This window comes from Anomaloglossus baeobatrachus, chromosome 3, assembly GCF_048569485.1.
Source record: "Anomaloglossus baeobatrachus isolate aAnoBae1 chromosome 3, aAnoBae1.hap1, whole genome shotgun sequence".
Classification (NCBI taxonomy): Eukaryota; Metazoa; Chordata; class Amphibia; order Anura; family Aromobatidae; genus Anomaloglossus; species Anomaloglossus baeobatrachus.
The window spans coordinates 98469050-98489325 of NC_134355.1; the positions used below are offsets into that span (position 1 = coordinate 98469050).

The window sequence follows — 20276 nt, forward strand, 5'->3', positions numbered from 1 at the left end:
AGTCTCCTGTGCACAGTGCTGCCCTTTAGTGGAGAGATCAGCCCTGCAGTCTCCTGTGCACAGTGCTGCCCTCTAGTGGAGAGATCAGTCCTGCAGTCTCCTGTGCACAGTGCTGCCCTCTAGTGGAGAGATCAGCTCTGCAGTCTCCTGTGCACAGTGCTGCCCTCTAGTGGAGAGATCAGTCCTGCAGTCTCCTGTGCACAGTGCTGCCCTCTAGTGGAGAGATCAGCTCTGCAGTCTCCTGTGCACAGTGCTGCCCTCTAGTGGAGAGATCAGTCCTGCAGTCTCCTGTGCACAGTGCTGCCCTTTAGTGGAGTGATCAGCCCTGCAGTCTCCTGTGCACAGTGCTGCCCTCTAGTGGAGAGATCAGTCCTGCAGTCTCCTGTGCACAGTGCTGCCCTCTAGTGGAGAGATCAGCTCTGCAGTCTCCTGTGCACAGTGCTGTCCTCTAGTGGAGAGATCAGTCCTGCAGTCTCCTGTGCACAGTGCTGCCCTCTAGTGGAGAGATCAGCCCTGCAGTCTCATGTGCACAGTGCTGCCCTCTAGTGGAGAGATCAGCCCTGCAGTCTCCTCTGCACAGTGCTGTCCTCTAGTGGAGAGATCAGCCCTGCAGTCTCCTGTGCACAGTGCTGCCCTTTAGTGGAGAGATCAGTCCTGCAGTCTCCTGTGCACAGTGCTGCCCTTTAGTGGAGAGATCAGCCCTGCAGTCTCCTGTGCACAGTGCTGCCCTCTAGTGGAGAGATCAGTCCTGCAGTCTCCTGTGCACAGTGCTGCCCTTTAGTGGAGAGATCAGCCCTGCAGTCTCCTGTGCACAGTGCTGCCCTCTAGTGGAGAGATCAGTCCTGCAGTCTCCTGTGCACAGTGCTGCCCTCTAGTGGAGAGATCAGCTCTGCAGTCTCCTGTGCACAGTGCTGCCCTCTAGTGGAGAGATCAGCCCTGCAGTCTCCTGTGCACAGTGCTGTCCTCTAGTGGAGAGATCAGCCCTGCAGTCTCCTGTGCACAGTGCTGTCCTCTAGTGGAGAGATCAGCCCTGCAGTCTCCTGTGCACAGTGCTGTCCTCTAGTGGAGAGATCAGTCCTGCAGTCTCCTGTGCACAGTGCTGCCCTCTAGTGGAATAATCAGTCCTGCAGTCTCCTGTGCACAGTGCTGCCCTCTAGTGGAGAGATCAGCCCTGCAGTCTCCTGTGCACAGTGCTGCCCTCTAGTGGAGAGATCAGCCCTGCAGTCTCCTGTGCACAGTGCTGCCCTCTAGTGGAGAGATCAGTCCTGCAGTCTCCTGTGCACAGTGCTATTCTCTGGCATTCAGTACTTTAATCCAGTCTATTTGTCACCAGTGCAGGAGCCCAGCGAGCGCCGGGCATCAAAAAATTATATGAAACTCATAATTGTTCCTCTCCACGGAAATCTTTAGTAAAAGGCGAAAGATTTATTCAATCTGAAGAGAAACCAGAGTATAAAGATGAGCACAGCCGGCGTCACACGGGGCCTGCGCTGCACCCATCACCCCCGCGGAGAGGACGGTGCTGGAGGTCTTATGGTTGGATCACGTTCTCCGTCCCCCGGACACAACGTATCTGATCAGTTACTAAACTTTACTACAAACACAAACGAGAACAAACAGAAAACATTACAACTCTGAGAACGGGTCAGGTGCATCCTGGGAGATATGCAGATCAGGGCAGGAGGCGGGCACAAGGTTTCCGTAGATATGCGGAGTCATTCCTCCATTAAAGGGATCATTTCACATAAGAAAAGCCCAGAGAGATCCTGGGAATGTGAGGAGCAGAAAACACAGACGAGGCCGGATCTATTCTCAGGAATCCTGCACTGATCTATGGGGATCAGGAGATCTGTAATAAAGCCGCATCACAGGGAGACCCCCAGGAGCAGAGCATTGGACCGGGGGAGGGGAAGCTGCAGGGGGCAAGGACCCCGCACAAAGGATGGCCAAAATACTGCAAAGGCTTGTGCTATATAAGTGGCCATGTGCAGCAGTACTGGGGTATGCAGACCTATATGAATGATCTGAGGAGAGGACCCCACAATAATGGCCCCACAACAAGCCCCTGTGCTCACCAGTCACCTGCGAGAAGTCACAATAATGCTTCACATGTGAAAAGAGGACAATGCTTATAACAAGACAAGTCACTGACTGGTAGAGGATCTCCCTACATTGCAGACCCCCAGGAGCTGTGATCTGCCCGACCCCTGATTGTGTACAATGACAGATGAGAGATCAGTAAGTGCACGATGTGGCGGCTCAGAGAATATCCCCAATGTCAGCGCCTGGGTTATTGATCCTCACCAGGGTCCCATCAGTCCTGCAGTCTCCTGTGCACAGTGCTGCCCTCTAGTTGAGTGATCAGCCCTGCAGTCTCCTGTGCACAGTGCTGCCCTCTAGTGGAGTGATCAGCCCTGCAGTCTCCTGTGCACAGTGCTGCCCTCTAGTGGAGAGATCAGCCCTGCAGTCTCCTGTGCACAGTGCTGTCCTCTAGTGGAGAGATCAGTCCTGCAGTCTCCTGTGCACAGTGCTGTCCTCTAGTGGAGAGATCAGTCCTGCAGTCTCCTGTGCACAGTGCTGCCCTCTAGTGGAGAGATCAGTCCTGCAGTCTCCTGTGCACAGTGCTGCCCTCTAGTGGGGAGATCAGCCCTGCAGTCTCCTGTGCACAGTGCTGCCCTCTAGTGGAGAGATCAGCCCTGCAGTCTCCTGTGCACAGTGCTGCCCTCTAGTGGAGAGATCAGCCCTGCAGTCTCCTGTGCACAGTGCTGCCCTCTAGTGGAGAGATCAGCCCTGCAGTCTCCTGTGCACAGTGCTGCCCTCTAGTGGAGAGATCAGCCCTGCAGTCTCCTGTGCACAGTATCATCCTATAGTGGAGACATCAGTCCTGCAGTTTCCTGTTCACAGTGCTGTCCTCTAAAGGCCGCTTTACACGCTGCAATATCGTTACCGATATCGCTAGCGTGCGTACCCGCCCCCGTCGTTTGTGTGTCACAGGCAAATCGCTGCCCGTGGCACACAATATCGCTCAGACCCGTCACACTACTTACCTGCCTAGCAACGTCGCTGTGACTGGAGAACTGCCTCCTTTCTAAGGGGGCGGTTCGTGCGGCGTCACAGAGACGTCACTAAGCGGGCGACCAATAGAAGCGGAGGGGCGGAGATGAGCGGGACGTAACATGCCGCCCACCTCCTTCCTTCCTCATTGCGGGCGGCCGCAGGTGAGGTGAGGTTCCTCGTTCCTGCGGTGTCACACGTAGTGATGTGTGCTGCCGCAGGAACAACGAATTACATCGTTACTGCAGCAGCAACGATAATTGTGAATAGGGGGGGATGTCACCGATTAGTGACTTTGAATGTTTTTGCGACGATTCAAAATCGCTCATAGGTGTCACACGCAACGACATCGCTAACACGGCCGGATGTGCGTCACAAATTCCGTGACCCCGACGACATCGCTTGAGCGATGTCGTAGTGTGTAAAGCTGCCTTAAGGCTAAGGACACATAACAAGTAAAACGGAGTGAGTGGAATGCAATTAAAAAACGCATTCCACTCTTTTCTCGGCCCGCTGCTTTCACACTACGGTTTTTTAACATGCTTCATGAACGTTTTTTGGCTGCAAAAGCGGATCCTGTTTTTGCAAAGAGTAACGCATGTGTTATTGTGACGACCTGGCCTATCAGGTCGTCACTGGGTGTCGTCACAGGGTATTGTGCACTCTGCCCTTCAGCACAGTATCCACCCTCCTTGGTCACAGGTCCTGGTCCTTGGCTTAGCTCTTGGCAACACCAAATCAAAACCCTAAGAACACTTTGCACTGTACCCACCAGACACACCATTGGGGGCCTGAAGGGAATAGGGCCGCCCACATTGGGGGTTGGTAGGGGAGAGTGAAAAAGTGAGAGGAGAAGTGAAGTAGCAGTGGAAGGGGAAGGAAGTGACTCTCGAGAGGAGAGGTCACTGAGCAGGGCTCCTGTAGTTACTAGGTGGCAGACGTTGGTCTGGGCCTGGTAGGAGCTGGAACTTTGGTCGCAGGGGATAGTGTCAGGGGGCACCGACTGCCGAGGAGGGCGGCCGACGGCCATGAGCTATCACTGGGCAGGGGCCAGGGCACGACGGGGTACGTGGACCCTAGGCTGGGAAGTAGCTTTATGCGTCCTGGTAATTTACCCGACGGGGGTGAAGACTTCGTGTCATCCCCAACCCGCTCCAAAATCGGGGTACTAGTGCATCGATGAAATAGGACTTTCCCAATACAGTCCAAAGAAATCCTACACGGGAACCCTGAGAGCAAGCTCACTCCGTTAGCCACACAGGTGAGCTGGACCCGAAACGTTTCAAACTTGAGGGTCCAAAGAGGAAAACACTGGTGCCAAGGAAAAGGGTCACAGACTAACTGCAACACCAAGGACACGGACCCAAGCGTACTCCCTCCCAGCTGCAGCGGTGCTCAGAACTCTGGTTTGCAAGCTGTCGGTGTGATTATTTATGGACTGAGTGAGTACACAGAAAAACCCTTCTACCCCAACGGCACCCCTACTTCTCTATCAGCGGGCTCCCAGGGCAAAAACCCCATAGCCACGGAGGGTTAAAACATCGTTGCTGCCATACCACTGCCACCGGGCGTCCCCAACAGCAGTGGTGGTACCCCTCTAACTTACCATGCACCGTGGGTGGCGTCACAAACTCTAAATTCCCCGGCTGCTGGCACGGGGGCGGCACATTATTTTACAGGATCCTGTCACTTGAAGTTTATGGGCGGACATTGGAGTCATGTGATCGGGAGTGAGGGGAACTGAACGTGACAGACTGGAAATTCAGACGCAGATGGGGGCAAAAGAGAGAGCAGAGGAGGAGAGAGCAGAGGAGGAGGAGAGAGGAGCAGAGCAGAGGAGCAGAGGAGGAGAGAGGAGAAGAGGAGGAGAGAGGAGGAGGAGAGGAGGAGAGAGGAGAAGAGGAGGAGGAGAGGAGGAGAGAGGAGAACAGAGGAGGAGAGAGGAGAACAGAGGAGGAGAGAGGAGAACAGAGGAGGAGAGAGGAGAACAGAGGAGGAGAGAAGAGAACAGAGGAGGAGAGAAGAGAACAGAGGAGGAGAGAGGAGGAGAGAGCAGAGGAGGAGAGAGCAGAGGAGGAGAGGAGGAGAGGAGGAGAGAGGAGGAGAGGAGGAGAGGAGGAGAGAGGAGAGAGGAGAGAGGAGAGGAGGAGAGAGGAGAGGAGGAGAGAGGAGAGGAGGAGAGAGGAGAGGAGGAGAGAGGAGAGGAGGAGAGAGGAGAGGAGGAGAGAGGAGAGGAGGAGAGAGGAGAGAGCAGAGGAGGAGAGAGCAGAGGGACTGTGATCACGCCAGGCTGGTTTCTGGCCAAACAGGATGCTGTCTATCAGCATGCCACCGTTCACATACATTTGCGTGCTGTTTAGTCAGGATCCAGCGACTTGCAGTATTTGGACGCAACTCAAAAACGCTACAAGTAGTGTTTTTGAAAAAAGTTAAAAAACTGCAAGTTGCTGGATCCTGACTAAACAGCACGCAAACGCATGTGAACGCATGTTGACGCGAGTCCATTGCAAATGCTTTGAAATGAAAACGCATTTGTACTGGATCCGCTTTTGCAGCAAAAACGTTCAGGACGCATGTTAAAAAAACATAGTGTGAAAGCAGCCTTAGGGCTCATGTGCACGTAACTGCTGAATTTTCTGCAGCGATTTGACAGCACATGTGCGCTTCAAATCGCTGCAGAAACACTGCATAATTGATGCAGTGTTTCAGCAGAATAAATCCTGATATCATGCGCTCGGGATGCTGCCCCCACCATAGAGAGAGTGGGAGCTGCATCCAAAGCACACGGAATTATTGACATGCTCATTTTATGAACGTACGGATTTGGATCAAAATTTTAGCACCCAAATCGCTGCGTTCGTAAAGGAAACGTGCGCATGTCTCATGCACAATCTTCATAGACTGTGCAGGGGAAGCAGGACGTATGCATTTACGCTGCAGTGCAATACGCAGCATAAATGCATGCAACTACGCAGCGTGCGCACGAGCCCTTAGGCTATGTGTCCACGAGAGAATGTTGCTGCGGATTTTTCTGCCTCAAAATCCGCAGCTTTCCCCCAGAATCCGCACCTTAGCATAGCTGCGGATTTGACGCGGAATTCGATGCAAATTTTGATGCGGATTTTGTCTAATGTGTTTCTGAATAAAGCTTTGACTGTTTTGAAGGCAAAAAAAAGTCTCTATGTCATTTCCTGTCCCAACCCTCCTTTCTTCTCCATTATCCATTTTGTTAGCAGTCTCACAGTGTGCTTATACAGAAAAGCTGTGGCCAACACCACTGGGCTCTTACATTCTAACAGGCTGTATATAATAACCCAGTGGTGGTGGCCGCAGCTTATAGCCAAAAAATGTGGTCCCATGTTCCCTTTCACTGTTATTTAAAAAAAAAAAAAAAATGTGCTCCGCTGTATTTTCACTGTCCAGCCCGATGCAAGCGAGCAACTGAGGGCTGTGCTTCTCAGCGGGATAAGGCTGAAGCATTCTCTGCCCCTCCCACTGAGAAAAACAGTCCTCAGCTGCCCCTGAAAATGGCGGCTCCGTTGTGAAGCGCCATTCTCAGGTGCTGTATCGAGGCTCATCCAGCTGCCCTGATGCATTTGGCTGGCTGGGTAATACGGGGTTAATGCCAGTTTTCTGCAAACTGGCACTAAGCCCGAGGTTCATAATGTCATGCCTGTGTAGACACGGCCATTATGAACCTCCGTTTGGTAATAAAGAAAACACAACACCTTTATTAACAATTTTAATTGAAAGAAAAACACACACACACATCCCTGATTGCCATCTTTATTACTCCCAAGCCTCAGAGGTTAATCCAGGACAATATCACAGGAAAGCTCTCTGCCGGCTGCTGGGAGCGGCAGAACTCACTGGCCGGGTCAGCTCAGTTCATAGCTGAGCTCGGGTCAGCTGACTTCAGAGCATCAGCTGACCCGGGCACAGACGTCAGCCGGTCAGCTGACTTAATTCGCGAGCGCGGGCGGGTCAGCTGAGTGCACATCGACAGCTGAATAGTCGGCCGATGTGCACTCATCTGACCCGGGCACGGACGTCAGCCGGTCCCAGCAGACGGAAGAGAGCTTTGCAGCATCTCGTACACTGACGGCTGCTGGGACCGGCTGACGTCCGTGCCCGGGTCACATGACTGCACATCGTCAGCTGACTTAATTCGCGAGCGCAGGCGGGTCAGCTGACTGCACACCGACCAGCTGATGTGCCGGGCTCTGATGTGCACTCATGTGACCCGGGCACGGACGTCAGCCGGTACCAGCAGACGGAAGAGAACTTTGCAGCATCTCGAACACTGACGGCTGCTGGGACCGGCTGACGTCCGTGCCCGGGTCACATGAGTGCACATCGTCAGCTGTCGGTGTGCAGTCAGCTGACCCGCCTGCGCTCGCGAATTAAGTCAGCTGACCAGGGCTCTGATATCAGATGTTCCCAGCTGCCGGAAAAGAGCTGTGCAGCATTTAATAATACACTGACGGCTGCTGTGACCGGCTGACGTCAGTGCCCGGGTCAGCCGGGTGCACATCGGAGCTGTCATGGATTATCGTCGGGGATTCAGGGAGTAATAAAGATGGCAATCAGGGATGTGTGTGTGTTTTTCTTTCAAATAAATTTTTTAAAAAAGTGTTTTCTTTTCTTTATTACCAAACGGAGGTTCATAATGGCCGTGTCTACACAGGCATGACATTATGAACCTCGGGCTTAGTGCCAGTTTGCAGAAAACTGGCATTAACCCCGTAATATATTACCCAGCCAGCCAAATGCATCAGGGCAGCTGGATGAGCCTCGGTACAGCACCTGTGAATGGCGCTTCACAACGGAGCCACCATTTTCAGGGGCAGCTGAGGACTGTTTTTCTCAGCGGGAGGGGCAGAGAATGCTTCAGCCTTATCCCGCTGAGAAGCACAGCCCTCAGTTGCTTGCTTGCATCGGGCTGGACAGTGAAAATACAGCGGAGCACTTTTTTTTTTTTTTTTTTTAAAAAGAATTGTGAAAAAAGACCTGGGATCCTGTTTTGCCAGCTAAAAGCAAGCAGCCTGTAACTAGCTGCTTTTAGCTGGCAATCCAGAGTCCGGACCCAACACGACTACACTGCCACTACTCTACACTACAAAATGGTGAAACTTCCTCTTCCTGAACTATCCTACATCACTTCCTGCGGATTTGTTTGCGAAATCCGCACCAAATCCGCAGGAAAAAGAGCCTGTGGGAACAGACCTGCGGATTTCTTGCGGATTTTACACCTTGCATTGACTTGCATGGGAAAAATCCGCAACAATAATTGACATGCTGCAGATTTTTCCGGATCAAAATCCGCGGCAAATCCGCCGTGGAAAAATCCGCAGCATGGGCACAGCATTTCCAAAATGCCAGTGAAATGGCTTGGAAGTGCCGCTGCTGCAGATTTTCGGCAAATCCGCGGCGTGGGCACATAGCCTTACACCGAGAAAACAATCATAGCATGCTGCAGGTGGCATCCTTCACCCATGCAAACATCGGATCACAGTGGCATAACATTCTGCTTACTCTCCAACACAGCAGGAGGCGAGTATCATGCAATGCATTTGCAGTAGTGTTTGAGTTACCACAGTTGTTTAAATCCAGTCTATTTGTCACCAGTGCAGGAGCCCAGCGAGCGCCGGGCATCAAAAAATTATATGAAACTCATAATTGTTCCTCTCCACGGAAATCTTTAGTAAAAGGCGAAAGATTTATTCGATCTGAAGAGAAACCAGAGTATAAAGATGAGCACAGCCGGCGTCACATGGGGCCTGCGCTGCACCCATCACCCCCGCGGAGAGGACGGTGCTGGAGGTCTTATGGTTGGATCACGTTCTCCGTCCCCCGGACACAACGTATCTGATCAGTTACTAAACTTTACTACAAACACAACCGAGAACAAACAGAAAACATTACAACTCTGAGAACGGGTCAGGTGCATCCTGGGAGATATGCAGATCAGGGCAGGAGGCGGGCACAAGGTTTCCGTAAATATGCAGAGTCATTCCTCATAAAGTGATCATTCAGAGGCCGGTTTACATGTTCTCAAGATTTAGCATAAGAAAAGCCCAGAGTGATCCCGGGAATGTGAGGAGCAGAAAATACAGACGGAGCCGGATCTATTCTCAGGAATCCTGCACTGATCTATGGGGATCAGGAGATCTGTTATAAAGCCGCAGCACAGGGAGACCCCCAGGAGCAGAGCATTGGACCGGGGGAGGGGAAGCTGCAGGAGCAGAGCACTGGACCGGGGGAGGGGAAGCTACAGGGTGCAAGGACCCCCGCACATAGGATGGCAAAAATAGTGCAAAGGCGTGTGCTATATAAGTGGCCATGTGCAGCAGTACCGCGGTGTTGCAGACCTATATGAATGATCTGAGGAGAGGACCCCACAATAATGGCCCCACAACAAGCCCCTGTGCTCACCAGTCACCTGCGAGAAGTCACAATAATGCTTCACATGTGAAAAGAGGACAATGCTTATAACAAGACAAGTCACTGACTGGTAGAGGATCTCCCTACATTGCAGACCCCCAGGAGCTGTGATCTGCCCGACCCCTGATTGTGTACAATGACAGATGAGAGATCAGTAAGTGCACGATGTGGCGGCTCCGAGAATATCCCCAATGTCAGCGCCTGGGTTATTGATCCTCACCAGGGTCCCATCAGCTCTGCGGCAGATGCTGTATTCCAGCGCTTGTGTCTTCCTGCAGCGGCTTCTGTTTCCTGCATTTCTCCCTGTGCACAGTGTTATACGGTGTGCGGCACAGAACCACAGTGAGCGCCATATTACCGGATACTTAGAACAGCAGCTTCTGATGTACTGAATATGTGTTTCCCTCAGTGCACCACTCCCGTCCAACAACTGATGGAGCCTGCAGTGGTTTATATCTGACGTCTCCAAAACAAAATCTCCACAGCGCAGCACATTTTATTAGTGCCATATACACAACACCAGACGGAGTGACCTCTTCACTGAGGCAGAGGCCGAAATATTCAACTTTACATTCAGCTTCCTTAATTTAAATCAATGACTTTGTTCACATTAACTTTTAGATGTTCTGGAAAAACCCAAAGAAACCACCACAGCCCCGATCACTGCGAGACGCCGGACACACCTCAACCCCCACACAGGGTAGGGTGGGGTAGATCAAATCAAATAAGCTCTGTTGGCAGGACCAAATACAAATTAGTATTGCCAAAGCAAGTGTACACTAGAGACTGGGACTGTGTGGATGGTGGGACTGTAGGAAGGATGGGTGGGGCACATCTAGGCTGGGGACTGTGGGGGCACATCTAGGCTGGGGACTGTGGGGGCACATCTAGGCTGGGGACTGTGGGGGCACATCTAGGCTGGGGACTGTGGGGGCACATCTAGGCTGGGGACTGTGGGGGCACATCTAGGCTGGGGACTGTGGGGGCACATCTAGGCTGGGGGCTTATCATAGTTCTCTTTCACGAAGTCTATGACATTCGCTCACATACCGCGCTGCTATTGGATTACTATAGTTATACATAGGACACTTCCTTCACTTCTTTCATTCACCATTACAGTAAGCCAAGCAAGCGCCCCCTAGTGGGGAGATCAGTTTTGCAATCTCCTGTGCACAATTCTGCCCTCTAGTGGGGATGTGACGCCCCTGGACTATCAGGTCGTCACAGGGTATTGTGCAATCTGCCCTCCCGTGCAATATCCACCTCCTTCTTGGTTATGGGTCCCCAAGTACATGGTGTTGCCTACAACAGCTAATTAAAATCCTAGGTACACTCTGCACCACACCCACCAGACACACCAGTGGCTGACCTGAGTGGAATAGAGTCGCCCACTTAGGGGGTTGGTTAGGGAAGGTCAGGAGTGTCAGAAGGAGGAAGTGTGTTGTAAGTGAAGGAGAGAGGAGCTCAGGAGCAGGGCTCCTAGGAAGCCATCTAGGTAGCAGACAGTAGTCTGGGCCTAGAGGAGCTGGACCCCCGGTCGCAGGGGATCGTGTCAAGGGGCATGGAACTGTCGGAGGACAGCCGGCGGCCTTGCACCATCACCGGGCTGGGACCAGGGCACAACGGGGTACGTGGACCCTAGAGCAGGGAGTAGTGTCAGGCAACCTGACAATTTACCCGATGAAAACGGAGCCTTCAAGATCCGCTCTCCACCTGCTCCAAAATCTGGGTACTAGCACAACGAGGGGGATAGGACTTTCCACTAAAACGGTACAGGAAATCCCAAGCATGAACCCTGAGAGCAAGCTGCCACACTTAGCCATAGTGGGGAGCGGGACCCGACTAGTTCAGTACTACCGGGACCAACAGAGAAGTAAATTTAGTGCCAGGAGCCAGGTCATGGATCACCAGGCAGCACCATTGGGGACGGGACTCGAACTAGCTCCCCTCAGCGGCAGCGGTATCAAGAACTTTGGTTTATCCAGTTGTCGGTGTCAGCTTTATGGACTGAGTGAGTATGCAAGACCCCCTTCGCTCCTCACGGCACTCCCCGAACACCATCACCGAGTCCCGGGGCATCCCCCCTACCCATGGTGGGTTCTAACATCTGGCTGCCCCGCTCCATCGCCCCCGGGTACTCCCAACTGCAGCGGTGGTACTCCACATTACCACACACCACGGGTGGCGTCACTAACTCTAAACACAATCCCCCTGTAAATACTCCCCTTCATTTGAGTGGCCGCACGACCCCGGGTCAGGACACCCCTCGAGCCACCGCGGATCCGGATCCGAGCAGCCCGGCTGCTGACACGGGGGCGGCACAGGGAGATCACCCCTGCAGTCTCCTGTGCACAGTGCTGCCCTTTTGTGGCGACATCACCCCTGCAGATTCCTGTGCACAGTGGCTCCATCTAAGGCTAAGGCAGCTTGCACATCAGCGTTTTTTTGAAGGACGTCAACAAAACGCAAAATGCATTTGACTGGATGTTACGGGTCGTGGGTCTGCTGGCCTTCATTCATCCCCTTCTCCATCTGGTTCTGGCCTAAGGCGTTCAACTCGTCTGCTTACTCCTTAGCGGCTGAGGCTAAGTCCAGAACTGTGGCTTTTGCGCATGCGCGAGTAGACAAGCTGATTTTGCGCTAAGTCAGCTTGGACGTGATCTACGCATGTCTACCACGTGGTAGCCGGTGATTGGCCGCGAGTGACGTCACCGCTGATGAGGGATCACCTGACTGTGAAACGCTTGTTGCTGATTGGTCACGGTTACGTCACCGCTGACGTTCACTACCGCGATTGGCTGGGATTCGGCTGTTTCCTGGGCGCCTCCATCTTGTAGGAGGTGCCTTGTCTATTTAGGATCCTGCAGCACGCTGCTCAACCATATTAGTGCATGCATTCATATGGTGGCCGCCACATGTGTGAGCACTCCTCCTGCCTAGCTGATACTATACAGTTACAAATCAGTGTGTACCCGCTGGTTAAGCGCTCCTTACACGTCTAGTGTACCGCTAGTTCTAGGTAGCTACGTTCCTTACTGGAAGAGAGGTTAGGTAGGGATACACACAGGCTAGGTGCTACCAGTGACTCTCTAGTTCTCCTATGGTGCGGCATGCACAGAGAGTGCCCTGGTTCCATATTGTGCGGCAAGCACAGTGAGTTCCTTAGTTAGTCTACGACGTTAGCCACTGCCCGTCCACGGTCCTTACGGCTAGCTCCAATAGGCCTCTCCTGCAGACGGTCACCACCGTCTGCCAACCTTGCTGATCCGTCCGGGCCACACACCCGGACCACTTTCAGGCTACTCAACTGCTACGTCCCTCCTTTCACTTCCAAACTCTATCTGTCTCTTTTCCTGCCTCCAGGACTGTGAAGTCCTCGGTGGGCGGGACCAACCGCCTGGCCCACCCCCTGGTGTGAACATCAGCCCCTAGAGGGAGGCAACAAGGGTTTTTGTCTGACTTCGGTGTGCCTGACCGGGAGTGTGGGGTGTGTTGGTGTTGTTCTGTGACGACCTGGCTTGTCCAGGGCGCCACATTCCCCCTTAGTAAAATGCAGACCGTCTGCGGGCTGCCCGTCCATCACCGGTTTTATTTTCACAACTGAAAAGATAAACGGTAAAACAGGTTACAAGTATATTAACTTCTTCCCACATCGGGAGGCACATACTTAAACGTTACTAAACGGTTTCGGCTTCCGCTCTCTCCCACCCAAGCAACCTGGCCCTGATGCTGCCCCTAAGCAAATGGGCAGCACCCCTTGACCCCAGTCCAGCACAAGTTACCCGAGCGGGTTCTGTCCTTTTCAGGGGACCCACGTCCATGGGGAGCCCCTGAAACCCCCAGAGGATCGCCACCGGTTGCGGTAGTGGCGGGCCTGGGCCATCACTTCCCTCCAGGCCCATCCTCCAAATCAGCCTTTCCAGAGGTGGTTACGGTAAAACCATAAAAACATTTTTATTTACAGACCACAAGTTCGTGGTTACCCTGCCAGTTCTCGGGCTTGTCCGTAGCAGTTTCTACGCAGACATGTAAACAGTCCCCACGGGGACAACAGCTGCTGGCAACGACCGGTTCAATCAGGTTTCAATCAGGTAACTTCTCGGTAATTATTTACTTATCATTTTAAAAACTTGTAAACGGTACTCTGGTGGTCCCAACGGGGACAACTTGCAATGGGACTCCGCTGCCATCACTGCTTGCTTCCCGCTGAGGTGGCTTCATCCTCTGCCACCAACATATCGAACATGCAGTGACAGGCCTGCTGAGAAAGGGGTGCCCGGTATCCGTTTCCACCAGTGCGCGGGGTGTAATAAACCACTGGCTCTCCCACGTAGCGGAGACGCTCACTCGCCTCCTCAATTTCAGGGGTGGGCTCAGCACCGGAGCTGGAATCACTATCGCTTGTCTCTGCGTCAGGCGGGTTGCCGCCAGCTGCCGCAGCCTCCCAGCTCCCAGTATCCAGCACATCAGATTCTTCTGCGGTAGCGTGGGGTAGTAGGTCAGGTTGGTTAACGCTGAGGCGCCCCAAGAATAATGGTAGGGATGATACGAGGGCCGAGATAGGGCCGGGCCCCCCAGCCGCAGTGGCCGGTCCTGGTCGGACATGGGGACGTGGGCTACCCATCGTCTCCGTCACATCTACTCCCTTCCCATACATTGGGGCAGTTGTAACCAGGGTTTCCACTTCATTGGTCCACTGCTCCATCATGAGGTATATTTGACTTTGCTGGCGTTGGTGGAACTCCATCACTCGGGCCTTCATCCATGCCACGGTCCCGGGCTCGGGGTCTGGCGCAATCACTGCCGGGACTTCTGGCACATTTTCGTTAAGGGGTCGCGGTCCCAGCGGCTCCCACAGAAGCGGTTCAGGGGGGTCCTGAGCGTCTGCAGCCGGCTGGTCTGCCGGGGCGGGTTGGCAGGGTATTGCTACCGGTTGGACAGGTAGCGGGCCTAGTGGCGGGGCGGCAGCGGCTAACACGGGTAGCGGGGGAGGCAGCAGGGTGAGCGGGCGCAGGCCGGGCCCCTCAGCCGCAGTGGCCGATCCCTCGGGAACACAGGGGCGTGGGTCTCTTACCCGCTCCTCCAAATCCTCCTCCACCTCGCGTCTCCGCATAGCAGCCACCACGTCCGCCATGTCGGTCTCCCACTCCTCCAGGAGGAGCTGCATGTGGGCCTGCAGACTGTTATTCAGCGGGGCGGTCTGGTCTCTCAGCCACGTCGGCATGCCGGGTGCGGGGGCTTCTTCGTTGGTAGTCAGACTGTGCATCTCGGCAATGAGGTTTTCCAGGAACGCGGTATCGCTGCAGAGTCCTGGCGTCCCCGCTTCCACAGCCGCTGTTCACATGCGGCCAGACACCATCAGTCCCCCTTAGTCTCTTTCCGGCTCCTCCTCTACAGAAGCGGGGTTTTGGCCTTCGCGCCTCCACTGCTTGAGGAGACGCTCAAGCGGGAATTTTTCGCGCCCAAGATGGCGGCTTCTCCAAATTTTCGGCCGGACACTTCCGGCGGTTACAAGGCGCACCTCTACCAGATGGCAGAGCGGTAAGATCCTGTTCGTGACGCCAAGTTGTCGCGGGCGGAGGAGGGGACGCTGCACTCTCCCACTGCTCGGGTCCGGCCGCTGCTGCTGCGGCTGCTGCTCGGTGGTGGCTCGAGCGGTGGGCCGGATCCCGGGGACTCGAGCGGCGTTCCTCGCCCGTGAGTGAAAAGGGTGGGGATTGATTGTGGGGATTGGATATTGTCCGTGACGCCACCCACGGTTGTGGTGAGATCGGTGACACCACCGCTGCTCTGGACGGGGATCCCGGGAACGATGACAGGGAGCAGCCTGGATGTTAGTTCTCCCCTCCGTGGGTAGGGGGTTGGTTGTCCCGGGGCCCGGTGATGGGGTAGGGATGGATTGCAGGTGAGTTACGGGGCCTGGCGAGGTGCAGGGTCGCGGGGGCAGCGCTGTGCCGCACGTCACGGTGGTACTCACTCAGCCAATGATGTACACAGAGTCTCCGGTAAAACAAACTGCTGGATGGACGGGTCCCACAGACGGCTGCGGTGTTTCTCCTCCCGGCAGGTTGATGGTGACTGCCTTTCCCTACACCTGTGTAGTGTAACGGTTCCAATGGGTTCCCACCGGTAACCCGCTCCCCAGCTTGAAGGTTGCTGAAGGAGCCCTTTTTGCCCGCAGGCTCTGGCCCTGGGAACTTTAGCCTTTGCGGTGACTGTGTTTCCCTCTCTCGGTTGGACGGTTGCCTTCTGTCGGGACTTGGCTGCTGGGAAACCCAGGAGGTTCCCTTCGCTAACAGATTTGACAAATTCACGGCGACTCCTAGCCTTGCCGGGGTCCGTAAGCCCCTGCCGAATGGTGCTGGCTTCTCTTTGCGTACCGGTCCGGTACCGCCGGGCCACCGCCCGTCCACGGTCCTTACGGCTAGCTCCAATAGGCCTCTCCTGCAGACGGTCACCACCGTCTGCCAACCTTGCTGATCCGTCCGGGCCACACACCCGGACCACTTTCAGGCTACTCAACTGCTACTTCCCTCCTCTCACTTTCACTTCCAAACTCTATCTGTCTCTTTTCCCGCCTCCAGGACTGTGAACTCCTCAGTGGGCGGGACCAACCGCCTGGCCCACCCCCTGGTGTGAACAACAGCCCCTGGAGGGAGGCAACAAGGGTTTTTGTCTGACTTCGGTGTGCCTGACCGGGAGTGTGGGATGTGTTGGTGTTGTTCTGTGACGACCTGGCTTGTCCAGGGTGCCACAATGGCTCTAGGATCTCCATGACCTGTAACGGGCTTCCTCTTTATAGCTTCTGCGTGTGTGAATACTAACACACGTATTACCACATTTATGTTGACCTGTGTGATGCAACAAGGGTATTAGTTTGTGGGTCACAGCTGCTATACCCATCGCACACTGTTAGTGAATCTGTGAACTAACCGTACTGCATTTCTCCCTATAGCATTATTATTTAGTTAGGCTACTTTCACACATCCGGTTTGAGCACTGCGGCTCAATCCGGCTGTGAAACCTATGCAACGGATGCGGCGAAAACACCGCATCCTTTGCAGAAGTTTTTACATGCGGCCCGTCCGTTTTTTTCCGGTTGCGGCACGCTACTGAGCATGCGTAGTGGAAGAAACCACATGCGGCGGCCGGATGCGTTTTTTGCCGCATCGCGCCACATCCGGCGTCCATAAGCATGCATTGAAAAATGCGCCGCAGCGGCCGGATGTGGCGCGATGCGTTTTTCTTGCAGGAGCAAAAAACGTGCCAGGGAACGTTCCATCCGGCCGCCGCATCGGCTAAATCTGCCGCATGCGGCAAAAAACGGATGGAACGCAAGCCCATGCGGCACAATGCGGCGCCAATGCAAGTCAATGCTGGAAAAAACAAAACCGGCGGCAAAGTAAAACGGTTTCGTTTTTTCAGCAGAGCGCCAGATTGTGCCGCACTGCTACAGCCGGATATGTGAAAGTAGCCTTAGTCGCCATTAGTTCAATTACGTTTCTCTCATTTACACACATGCTAATTGGTTAGTTTCCGTGAGTTAACGGAGAGTGCGCACTTGGTCCTTGTGCCGCTGGGAGGTAACACCAGCAAGTCCCGCTTTTGTGGTACAGATAGTGTGTAGAGTTTACACCCTTGGTGTGCTATTTAATTTCTGCACGCTCACTGTTCATCACCAGTAGCAAGTTAATTTCTCTGCACGGTGGACCCTGACTGTCTGATAGATTTCCATCAACCTTTATAAGGCTATGTGCGCACGTTGCGTATTTGCATGCAGTTACGCTACGATCTGCACCACAGCGTAACTGCATGCGTCCTGCATCCCCTGCATAATCTATGAAGATTATGCAGGAGACGTGCGCACGTGGCGTCTTAGAGCGCAGTGCTTCGGCTGCTGCCCGAAGCGCGCGTTCTAAGAAGTGACATGTCACTTCTTTCCTGCGCTCTGCCTGCAGACCCCGCTCTGTCTATGGGAGGAGCTGCAGGCAGAGCGCATGAAATCTGCTTTTTTGGTTTTCATTACGGACTCTTTCTGCAGCGATTTGAAGCGCACGTGTGCTGTTCAAATCGCTGCAGAAATTTCTGCAGGGACAGAACGCAACGTGCGCACATAGCCTTGGGCAGTTCCGTAACACTGGATCCTTGACAACTGCGTTCGCATTGCAATGCATTTTCAATGGAATCGCGTTAAGATGCATTCACATGCACTTGCATACATTATATACCGGATCCGTTCTTTTGCAGTTTTTTACCTTCTTTCAAAAACGCAACTTGTAGCCTTTTTTTATCTGCGTCCAAATACTGCATGTTACTGGATCCTGACTGTAGCGCATGCAACCGCATGTGAACGGTGGTATGGATATAGAAAGGATCCTGTTTCCTCTAGTGAGCATGCTCAGAAACCATCTGGAGTGTGAATCATCATCATCATCAAATCCATCCATCCATCACATGACTCCAATGCCCGCCCATTAACTGCAAGTGAAAGGATCCTGTAAAATCATACTTGCATTTGCATTTGTTAAACACTTAATCAACAGGATCCACTAACATGCGGTTTGCGTCTTTTAGATGTCCTTCAAAAAAACGCTAATGTGAAACCAGCCTAAGGCTATGTGCGCACTGGAAAATGGAATTTTCTCAAGAAAATTCCGCAGGTATTCAAAGATTACCGCACCCGCGGTAAAAAAACGCGGCAAACCGCACCCAAAAACCGCATGCGGTTTGCCGCGGTTTGCTGCGGTTTTACCGCGGTATTGTTCGCGGTATTGCCACGGTTTTGCCGCGTGCGGGTTGGGATGTGCTTTATTGCATACAATGCAATAAAGCACATTGAAAAAAAAAAAAAGTAATTTCACTCTGAGATAGATAGATAAAGAGACAGAAGAATAGATAGAGGGATAGATAGACAGAGGACAGATCGCTGCATTTCCCACGGTCGGCAGTGAGTTCACATTACCGGCCGTGGGAAATGACCGGTAATTACCTCTGCTGTCTGCTGCATTCATTCAGCGCTGTGACAGTGGCGGCTGAATGTCAGCAGCGCAGCACCTGTGGATTACGTCGGAGCTTTGTTTCGGGAGGGGTTAATAAAAGGGTGAACGAGGCTTGTTTGTGTTTTATTTAGAATAAAGGATTTTTCGGTGTCTGTGTTTTTTCACTTTACTTAAGGGTTGATCATGTCAGCTGTCACATAGACGCTGCCATGATCAAGCCTGGAGTTAATGGCGGCGATCCGCCACCATTAACCCCTTATATTACCCTGACCGCCACTGCTACACGGCGGCAGGAAGAGCCGGGGACACGCCGGTGCTGCCGCATAATGCATGCGACAGTCCCGGGGCAGCTGCGGCTGATATTCTCGGCTGCGGGAGGTGGGAGTGAGGCGGGGGACATTAACCCTGCCCCTCTCCCTCCCCAGCCTGAGAATACCGGGCCGCCGCTGTGTGCTTACCTCGGCTGGACGGTAAATATACAGCGGAGCCCACGTTCTTTGTTTTCTATATGTCCGTTTGATTTCTATGTGTGTTCTATGTGTCTTCTATGTGTCTGTGTTCTATGTCTGTGATCTGTGTATGTTTACTCTCTGCTCTGCTTCCTCTTCCTGTAATGACATCACTTCCCTGCAAAACCGCAGACAAGCGATGTACATTACCGGAGGTAAACCGTGAAATACCGCAGGGAATAACGCAGGAAAACGCAGTGAACCGCACAGAATTTTCTGCCTGCGTTATTCCCTGCGGGATTTCACGATTAACATTGGAGTCAATGTAGTGAAATCCCGCAGCGACGTGCGAAAAAGAATTGACATGCAATTGTTTTTGCTGCGGGAATCCCGCAGCAAAACATGCAGCTGTCAAATTCCGTCTGGTGCGCACAGGATTTTTTTTGCCCATAGGTTTTGCTGGTGATTCACTGCAGAGATGTTATGAACATTTTCTGCAGCAAATCCGCAAAAAATCTGCGGCAAAATCCGGTAAGTGCGCACATAGCCTAAAACAGAGCGAGTGGAATGCAATAAAAAACACATTCCATCCAGACCCATGTTACTCTATGTGCCCGCTACCTTGAGCGATTTGGAATCCATTCACCCATACAAGGATCGGATCACAGTGGCATAACTTTCTGCTTACACTCCAGCAGAGTTGGAGCTAAGTATTAGTGATGGGTAGTTCATGAGTGAGTAGTTCAAAATGAACTACTCCTCAGAGTGAACTAGTTCATCTAGTCACCATCCTGACAGAGATTAGTTCATTATGAACTAAACAGAAAGTGGGAGGAGACAGAGAGTGATCCTCTACAGCTCCAGGAGGCTCCTGCTCTCACACTGGCTCTTTATAGCCCCTGATGCTGGAAAAGGAGGTAGTAAAACACTAGACCACACATCAAATACAAATAGTAATAATAAAAACTGAAATTGCAGAGTAGACAAGACACTGCTCATATGTGTGTATGAGAGAGCGTGTTTCTGTGTGTGTTTCTGGGCTCAGTGAGATGCATCAGACTGAACTAGGCTGCTCTGATTCATTCTCAATACATTTAGTTCAGCAGCTCATATAGTTCATTTAGTTCACAGGTCACATGATGCATTTCCTGTCAGCTCCTCCAGAGAGATACTGAACTAAATGAACTAATCTTTTGAACTAAACAGCAGTGTGAGGAGACAGTGCTCCTCTACAGCTCCAGGAGGCTCCTGCTCTCACACTGGCTCCTTATAGCTCCTGATGCTGGAAAAGGAGGTAGTAAAACACTAGACCACATCAAATACAAAGAGA

At 52.9% G+C, this 20276-nt stretch overlaps 2 non-coding genes across 2 annotated transcripts; both read right to left on the reverse strand.

Annotated features, from left to right (window-relative positions):
• Nucleotides 1-1339: 1339 nt before the first annotated feature.
• Nucleotides 1340-1454, reverse strand: LOC142298275 (U5 spliceosomal RNA). The gene has a single exon (XR_012752483.1). It is a non-coding gene; the product is annotated as a U5 spliceosomal RNA (small nuclear RNA).
• A 7234-nt stretch (nt 1455-8688) lies between these two features.
• Nucleotides 8689-8803, reverse strand: LOC142298229 (U5 spliceosomal RNA). Its single transcript, XR_012752439.1, has one exon. It is a non-coding gene; the product is annotated as a U5 spliceosomal RNA (small nuclear RNA).
• Between the last annotated feature and the right edge of the window lie 11473 nt (nt 8804-20276).